The sequence below is a fragment of the Pogoniulus pusillus genome, chromosome 11, assembly GCF_015220805.1.
Source record: "Pogoniulus pusillus isolate bPogPus1 chromosome 11, bPogPus1.pri, whole genome shotgun sequence".
In the NCBI taxonomy this organism is placed as follows: Eukaryota; Metazoa; Chordata; class Aves; order Piciformes; family Lybiidae; genus Pogoniulus; species Pogoniulus pusillus.
Window position 1 is genome coordinate 3,483,919 of NC_087274.1, and position 9,553 is coordinate 3,493,471.

General features: G+C 50.0%; 1 non-coding gene across 1 annotated transcript; it reads left to right on the forward strand.

Annotated features, from left to right (window-relative positions):
• Positions 1–6,598: 6,598 nt before the first annotated feature.
• LOC135179821 (U6atac minor spliceosomal RNA) lies at positions 6,599–6,719 on the forward strand. The gene has a single exon (XR_010304136.1). It is a non-coding gene; the product is annotated as a U6atac minor spliceosomal RNA (small nuclear RNA).
• Positions 6,720–9,553: the final 2,834 nt, after the last annotated feature.

Below are 9,553 nucleotides of genomic sequence, written 5' to 3' on the forward strand. Positions count from 1 at the left end.
CCCGCTCCCGTGCCTGACGTCGGAGCCGCGCGTAGGGAACGGGGAGGAGAATCCCGCGCCGGCTGCTCCGCCCGCCATGGCAATTGGCACCTTCCCTCCAAATCAGGCCTGGCACCCTGCCACGCAGGGCCCCGGCAGCAGCGGGCACGGGTGACCCTCTGGCACCGCTTCCCTTGCGCCTTCTTCGCTCTGTGCAGCTGCTGCACCGCGCCCCGGGCACAGCCACCACCGCGGCACCGAGCGCAGCTAACCCGTCCCCAGCTGCTCTCTGCCACCTGCACGGCGCTGCTTCCTGTACCCACCACCAGAGATGTTGTTCCACCGCCACAACAAACAAAGGTGCAGCCCAGACGCGCTCCTGCACGAACCTTTCCCCTTCCTGCAGCTCAGAAACCCAGAGGCTGCTGTCTGGGGCCATGCTGAAGCCCTGCACATGGCACAGGACCCGCTGGGCACACCACCGATGCAAGAGCAGGGTGGCCTTGCTGCCTTGCCCCACTGCAGCCCCACTTCTGTCTTTGCCACACTGTGCCAACATCGTCAAAACGTGTAGCAAACACACTGCAAGTATGTTTTTGTCCTGCTGATTAAAGAACCAAACCTACACACACAAGTCCTTAGCTGTGTTCTTGTGCAGAGCATTAGTGATGGAATAAAGTATTCTGTAATCACAGAATCACACAGTGTGAGGGGTTAAGAAAAGCCTGGATGAGGCACTTAGTGCCATGGTCTGGTTGACTGGATAGGGCTGGGTGCTAGGTTGGACTGGATGAGCTTGGAGGTCTCTTCCAACCTGGTTGATTGTATGATTCTATGATTCAAAAGTTCATCTAGTCCCAACACCCCTGCCACAGTAGGATGACCTAGAGTAGGTCACACAGCCTGTAGTGCTGCTTGGGGTTGTTGTGGCCAAAGTGCAGAACCCTGCCCTTGGCCTTGTTCAATCTCATCCCATTGGCCTCTGCCCACCCATCCAGCCTGGCCAGGTCCCTCTGCAGGGCTCTCCCACCCTCCAGCAGCTCCACACCTGCTCCTAGCTTGGTGTCATCTGCAAACTCACTGATGCTGGGCTCAATCCCCTCATCCAGATCATCAATAAAGGTGTTGAACAGAACTGGGCCCAGCAGTCCATCTTACTCTTGATTTTAAACCCTCAGTCTGTGTCTGCAGCCTGGCCAAATGGTACCTCCCTGGTGTTTCATCAAATAGCTGATGGCAGGGACAGCCCTGCCTTTTTTCCTGTGCTTCTTGAATCAAGCCAGATGCCCTACAAACTGTTTCCATATGCCCTGGCTTCATGGATTTTTGTTTTTGCAGGCAACTGCTTTCAAATTTGATCTGAAATGCAGTGAAATGTAAAGATTTCTCCAATTGGGTTTCTACCTCTTCAGCAGATGTTTCAAATCCCTTATTCCTCTTTGGATGTAATAGGGTTGGTTTTTTTTTAAACTTGCCCTAATTAATTTATGCCAAAGCATGAGAACCACTAAGAAACATTTTGTACTCTCATCCCATGTTCTATCAAGAACCAGGGAACGTATTTATTTCTGTTCCTTCAGTGCTGTGCTACAAACAGAGCAACTGAAAGCAGGGAATTGAACTGAGTCAGATGAAACTCACATTACATCAGATTTGAGGGCTCTCTGTACATTTGGCTGTTCTTTAAAATCTCATCAGCCTGCTGAATCATTTTGGATTCCAGGTCCCTTCCTCACAGTGTCTCTGGTCAAGATTTTTAGCACTGAAACATCAGCAAGTGCCCTTGGCTTGTGGTTCCAGCACCTGCTGACTGCCCTGGGAGGCCCCTGGAGGAGCCAGACGACACCAGTCATGGTGCTGTACGTCACATCAGAATGATTGCAAAGCAACCATCTTATCTCAAACCCAGTAATTATTTGTACATTGTGATTATGCACATTGAGGAAGAGAAAAATAATCTATTCTGGGTGAATAGCCATCCCCAGACAACTGGGGAAGCCATTGCAACAACCTTCCTTTACTGTACACACCAAAGAGTGGCTGTTAAGGGGTCCATGTCCAGGTGGAGGCCAGTGACAAGCAGAGTCCCTCAGGGATCAGTCCTGGGGCCAGTCTTGTTCAACATCTTTGTGGGTGCTATGGACAGAGGCACTGAGTGCAGCCTCAGCAGGTTTGCTGATGACACCAAGCTGTGTGCTGCAGCAGCCAGGCTGGAGGGCAGGGATGCAAGCCAGAGGGACCTGCACAGGCTGCAGAGGTGGGCACAAGCAAGCTTATGAGGTTCAACAAGACTCAGTTTAGGAAGGACACTGAGATGCTTGAGCGTGTCCAGAGAAGGGCGACGAGGCTGGGGAGAGGCCTTGAGCACAGCCCTACGAGGAGAGGCTGAGGGAGCTGGGATTGGTTAGCCTGGAGAAGAGGAGGCTCAGGGGTGACCTTATTGCTGTCTGCAACTACCTGAGGGGTGGTTGTGGCCAGGAGGAGGTTGCTCTCTTCTCTCAGGTGGCCAGCACCAGAACGAGAGGACACAGCCTCAGGCTGCGCCAGGGGAGATTTAGGCTGGAGGTGAGGAGAAAGTTCTTCCCTGAGAGAGTCATTGGGCACTGGAATGGGCTGCCCGGGGAGGTGGTGGAGTCGCCGTCCCTGGAGCTGTTCAAGGCAGGACTGGACGTGGCACTTGGTGCCATGGTCTGGCCTTGAGCTCTGTGGTAAAGGGTTGGACTTGATGATCTGTGAGGTCTCTTCCAACCTTGGTGATACTGTGATACTGTGAAGTGCAAGGTCCTGCAGCTGGGCCGAGGCAATGCCAAGCACAACTCCAGGCTGGGCAGTGAGTGGCTGGATAGCAGCCCTGAGGAGAGGGACTTGGGGGTGCTGCTGGAGGAGAAGTTCCACAGGAGCCAGCAGTGTGCACTTGCAGCCCAGAAAGCCAAGCAGAGCCTGGGCTGCAGCAGCAGAAGTGTGGCCAGCAGGGCCAGGGAGGTGATTCTCCCCCTCTACTGTGCTCTGCTGAGACCCCACCTGGAGCACTGCATCCAGCTCTGGAGCCTCTATGACAAGAGGGATGTGGAGATGCTGGAGGGTGTCCAGAGCAGGGCCAGGAGGATGATATGAGGACAGCCTGAAAGAGTTGGGGCTGTGCAGGCTGGAGAAGATGCAGCTCCCAGGTGACCTTCTTGTGGCCTTCCAGGATCTGAGAGTGATACAAAAAAGCTGGGGGGGGACTTTTTAGGCTGTGAGGGAGTGACAGGACTGGGGGGAATGGAGCAAAGCTGGAGGTGGGGAGAGTCAGGCTGGAGGTGAGGAGGAAGTTGTTGAGCATAAGAGTGGTGAGAGGCTGGAATGGGTTGCCCAGGGAGGTGGTTGAGGCCCCATGGCTGGAGGTGTTTGAGGCCAGGCTGGCTGAGGCTGTGTGCAGCCTGCTCTAGGGTAGGGTGTCCCTGGGCATGGCAGGGGGGTTGGCACTGGCTGCTCCTTGTGGTCCCTTCCAACCCTGACTGATTCTATGATACAGCTCCTCTGACTGCTTTATTTTGGGCACACACCACTTACCAATGCCTTTTACTGTACGTGTACATATTGACCTCCCACTGTCAAGACTTGTCACTCTGACCAGGGTACTCTTACAGAGACACCATGAGGGGACAATTTGTTCCATTCACCATTGTACTGTCAGCAGCCTCTTGCTGGGAGGCTTTTGATTGCCTCCTCTGCACTCAGGTCCTGTGGTTGGCACAGTAACTCATCCTTCCCCTGGAAATTTCTGGAGGAAAATGCCTGTGACCTCTTCCTGAGCATGCACATTCCCAGCAGCAGCAGCCCATGCCTTGCTCTTCTGCTTAGGGTAGCATTTGCAATTTGCTTCTGCTTCAGGCCATCTGGACAAGGGCTCAGCATTGTTTGTGTTCATGCATATACGTGGTTATTAAATCACAGCAGCAGCTTTTCCCAGCTCCTGGCAAGCAGCTTCAGAATTGATGACTCCAAAGCACCATTTTGGGGTCCAGGTGATTGGCTAAGGCTGGGTACTAGGTTGGATTGGATGATCTTGGAGGTCTCTTCCAACCTGGTTGATTCTATGATTCAGATAACAGATGCACCCCTGCATGAACAGTTGGGTCATATCCTAGAGACTTCACCACTGATAGAAGTTCTCACTGGATGGTTTATGAGTTTTGCTCTGAACAATCTGATTACTGCTGCAACAAGCACAACTTCTCAAGTCCTTTCTATATTTGCTTCCCTGTCATGCTAGGCCTGCAAGTGCAAGCATCTGTGTTCATTCTGGAAGGGGTTTCTCAGAGTCATCCTGCTGCCTGTGCAATGCCTTCTCTTTTTACTCATCTGCTGGATCAGCATGCTGCTGCCTGCATCTTTTCCTGACCAAAAAGCACTAAAAAATTGCCTCCTTCCTAGAGGAGAAGTGCCTGGATTGCTCTGTCACTATTTACATGCACTGAGCTGCATCAGAGCAGCTCAAAGACAAAGCCAAGGAGAATATCTTCATCAACCCTGGCAATTGTAGCTCTTTTATTATTTCCTGCTTGTAAAAAAACACTCAACAGGCAGGAATCACTTCCTGCTTGAGACCTATGAGGAAGTTTACAACCTAATTTATCCTCATATTTCAAAGCAATTTACAACCACTTCCTTTTCCAGAGAGTTTTCAGGACAAGTAGCTCTTCTCCAAAGCCTTTTTACAAAGGCAGACTTGATCATGGCAAACTTGCTTTCTAAAACCAAGTTGCTTCATCCAGTCTCAACTTCTAAAGGGTTTTGCACACAGTCAGCTTATGGGACACTTGAACCAGCAACTCTTGTGGAATAATCACTTGCCATAATTAAGTCAAAAGCAGGTCACAGGGAGCTCAGAGTCAAATTCCAGAAGCTAGACTTTCCTCATCTCTTTTTCCCCCCTATGTGACACATTCTGTGTTTCTTTCTGTTTCATATCACTTACAGAATTTAGTTCAAATCATAGACTCATAGAATCAAGCAGGTTGGAAGAGACCTCCAAGCTCAGCCAGTCCAACCTAGCACCCAGCCCTGTTCAGTCAACCAGACCATGGCACTAAGTGCCTCATCCAGGCTTTTCTTGAGGACCTCAAGGGACGGTGCCTCCACCACCTCCCTGGTGGTATTCAGTGCAGAAGATCCACGGTGTTCAGGGCTGAAGATCCACAGTGTTCAGGGCTGAAGATCCACAGTGTTCAGTGCTGAAGATCCACTGTATTCAGTGCTGAAGATCCACAGTGTTTAGGGCTGAAGATCCACAGTGTTCAGTGCTGAAGATCCACAGTATTCAGGGCTGAAGATCCACAGTGTTTAGGGCTGAAGATCCACAGTGTTCAGGGCTGAAGATCCACAGTGTTTAGGGCTGAAGATCCACAGTGTTCAGGGCTGAAGATCCACAGTGTTTAGGGCTGAAGATCCACAGTGTTCAGGGCTGAAGATCCACAGTGTTTAGGGCTGAAGATCCACAGTATTCAGGGCTGAAGATCCACAGTGTTTAGGGCTGAAGATCCACAGTGTTCAGTGCTGAAGATACACAGTGTTCGGTGCTGAAGATCCACAGTGTTCAGTGCTGAAGATCCACAGTGTTCAGTGATGAAGATCCAGTGTTCAGTGCTGAGCATCCACAGTGTTCAGTGCTGAAGATCCACAGTGTTCAGTGCTGAAGATCCACAATGTTCAGTGCTGAAGATCCACAATGTTCAGTGCTGAAGATCCACAATGTTCAGTGCTGAAGATCCACAGTATTCAGTGCTGAAGATACACAGTGTTCAGTGCTGAAGATACACAGTGTTCAGGGCTGAAGATCCACAGTGTTCAGGGCTGAAGATCCACAGTATTCAGTGCTGAAGATACACAGCGTTCAGTGCTGAAGATCCACAGTGTTCAGTGCTGAAGATCCACAGTATTCAGTGCTGAAGATCCACATTATTCAGTGCTGAGCATCCACAGTATTCAGTGCTGAAGATCCACAGTGTTCAGGGCTGAAGATCCACAGCGTTTAGTGCTGAAGATCCACAGTGTTCAGGGCTGAAGATCCCTTGCCTAAGTTTGTTTTGTCCAGTAGCTCTTTATGACAAGGTAACTCTAATTCCCAGCTGATGTCCACTACTGCTGTGCTTTTCCCAGGTCCTACTACACAGTCAGCAACCAAACTGTTCATTGTTCTTACTCAGACTCTTTGGCAACACCGTACCCAAAATGCTTTCAGCCTTTGGGAGAAGGTAGGATGTGGCAGCATAAATCACTTGGGTGAGTGTTTGTGTGTCATTACCCCAGTGGTGAGAAGGAGGCAGAAGTATTTTGTCTGTCTCTGTATCAACACCGCTTGCTGCCTCTGTGTCTTTCTGCACCGGTGTGTTTACAGCCTGCACCACTCTACCTGTGTCTTTTTATCCTGTGTTGCCATTGATGCTCTTCTCTGCCCTCCTGCCCTCAAAGTTTCTCAGACTGCAGGATGGGAAGCACTGAGTCATAAGGTTTTATTCTGTGTCAGGGCTTCTTTACATATCCCAGTGCTAATGGGAAGGTTCGGATGCATCTGCTAACACACAGTCAAAAAGAAGACTAAGCACAGAAACAAACCCATAATCTTCTGAGAGAGTTGGTGTTGAAAGGAGAGAAGGTTTGCACTCCCCTTGGTAAGGATGGAAGAGGCCCTTGTGGCCTCTACAACATGCATGCAGTTAAGGCGCTGCCACCCACTTTGTGGCATCTAACCATGTTTTAAGAGCCTGGATGGGGCACTTAGTGCCATGGTCTGGTTGCTTGGCTAGGGCTGGGTGCTAGGTTGGACTGGATGAGCTTGGAGGTCTCGACCAACCTGGCTGATTCTATGATTCTATGAACTGTAGGAGCCAGTCCAGAAGAGGCCACACAGATACTCAGAGGGCTGCAGCAGCTCTGCTATGTGGACAGGCTACAAGAGCTGGAGCTCTGCAGAAGAGAAGGCTTCAAGGAGACCTTGGAGTGGCCTTCCAGGATCTGAAGGGGGCTACAGGAAGGCTGGGGAGGGACTATTGACAAGGTCTTGTAATGACAGCACAAGGGGGAATTGGTTTAAACTGGCAGAGGGGAGATTCAAGGCAGATGTTAGGAAAAGGTTCTTTGCAGTGAGGATGGTGAGACACTGGCACAGGTTGCCCAGGGAGGTTGTGGCTGCTCCCTCCCTGGAGGTGTTCAAGGCCAGATTGGATGAGGCCTTGAGTGACCTGTTATAGTGGGAGGTGTCCCTGCCTATGGCAGGGGGTTGGAACTGGCTGAGCTTTGAGGTCTCTTCCAACCTAAACCATTCCATGATTCTATGAGATGCCACAGAAAATACATTTCTGAAAGATTCTGAGGGGGGAAAATGGCTCATTATAACAATTAATCATTTGCCAGGGATGAATTTGCAGTTCATTGATATGTCCTAATCAGTAAAATCCTGTTTCCTCTTGTGACATGTAAATGACAGGAGGGGTTGGAAGGGACCTCCAGAGATCATCCAGTCCAACTGCCCTGCCAGAGCAGGATCACCTAGGGCAGGTCACATAGAAACACATCCTAGTTTTGAAAATCATACAATCATGGAATCAGCCAGATTGGAAGAGACCTTCAAGCTCATCCAATCCAACCTAGCACTCAGCCCTATCCAAGCAACTAGACTAAATGCCTCCTCCAGGCTTTGCTTCAACACTTCCAGGGACAGCGACTCCACCACCTCCCTGGGCAGCCCATTCCAATGCCAATCACTCTCTCTGACAACAACTTCCTAACAACATCCAGCCTAGACCTTCACTGGTACAACTTGAGACTGTGTTGCCTTGTTCTGTCTCCAGGCAATGAGACCCCAAAACTTCTCTGGGCAGCCTGCTCCAGTGCTCTGTCACCTTCACAGTGACAGTGTCACCTTGTGTTGAGGTGGAACCTCCTGTGTTCTAGCTTGTACCTACTGTCCCTTGTGCTATTACTTGGCTCCACCACCAAGAGCCTGGCACCTTCATCTTGACAGCCACCCCTCAGATATTTCTAGACATTGAGAAGATCTCCTCTCAGCTTTCTGTTCTCGAGCCTAAACAGCCCCAGGGCTCTCAGCCCTACTTCAACTTGAGTTTCCTTGGGAGCAGCGCAAAACCGCCGCAGAGCTCATAGCTGCCTTTGCATGAGCCTCATGGCAGCTCTCCACAGGGTGGGAAATAAATGGCTGATGTTCTGGAGACCATAGAGTGTAAAACCCAGAACATCAATGTTCTCATCAGAATGCTGAGTGACAACCTCTTGCTTTCTTTTCTCCCATCTCAGGCGTATTAGGAACACGACAAAGTATCTCCTACTTACACAGCTGAACCGGAGCTCGACGCTGTTACACACAGATCTGATGGGGGCCCTTGGGGATGTTTCTTGGGGGTTTAGCTCTTTCTAAAGCATATAAATAAAACCCCCTTGCCTCAGCTGGAGTGTTTGTTGTTTTGCAGACTGTGTCTTTCCCTTCCTCTGGATGATTTTGAGTATCTTTTCCAAAAAACTAATTCACATTCTTTTGAGTGCAGCAGAACAGTTCTTTTGTGTAGGCAAATGTTCAGCCTTCAGCTTGTACACAGAGAGAGAGAGAGGGAAAAAAAGGCAGAAAGGCTCAGACTTTGAAATACAAACAACGCACTCAAATGATGTGGATGAAAGAACAAACCTCTCTTGTACCAGCTAGACAAAAGAGCCTTTATGATTTGTTTAGAGGAACATGGCACACAGGTTGGTAAAAGACAAAGTAGGTGGTTTCAGTTTTGTGCAAGGGACAATTGGTCCCTGGAGGTCCTTGCCCAGAAGAACCCAGTGCAAAAAACAGCACTGGTGCAGGACACTCAGGTGGGCTCAGAGAAAGACAAGCACTGGATGCTACTGAACACAGACCACAGCTGCCTCAGAAAATCCCCCAAGTGCTCAGAAAGTAAAAGATTCTTAAGAGGAAGGATCACATCTGCTTGCCCTCTTCCCAATACTTCCTAACTGTGCACCTGTGGTCACTGATGAGAGACAAGTTACTCAGCTGGATGGGCCCTGCCTGAACCAGCACCACTGCTCTTGTCTCTGCTTTCTTCTTTAATTAAAGAAAAAAGCTATTTGGGCCTTCAAATCTAGTCTTGTGAATTAAAAACTGAAGAGATCAGCAGACTGACACATATCATAACATCCCCTTAGCCTGTGCTAAGACTGCTGTCTGCAACTACCTGAATCCCCTTAGCCTGTGCTAAGATTGCTGTCTACAACTACCTGAATCCCCTTAGCCTGTGCTAAGATTGCTGTCTACAACTACCTGAATCCCCTTAGCCTGTGCTAAGATTGCTGTCTACAGCTACCTGAAGGGAGGCTGTAGCCAGGTGGGGTTGGGCTCTGCTGCCAGGCAAGCAGCAACAGAAGAAGGGGACACAGTCTCAAGTTGTGCCAGGGCAGGTTCAGGCTGGATGTTGTTAGGAAGTTGTTGTCAGAGAGAGTGATTGGCATTGGAATGGGCTGCCCAGGGAGGTGGTGGAGTCACCACTCCTGCAGGTGTTCAACATAAGCCTGGATGAGGCATTTAGTGCCA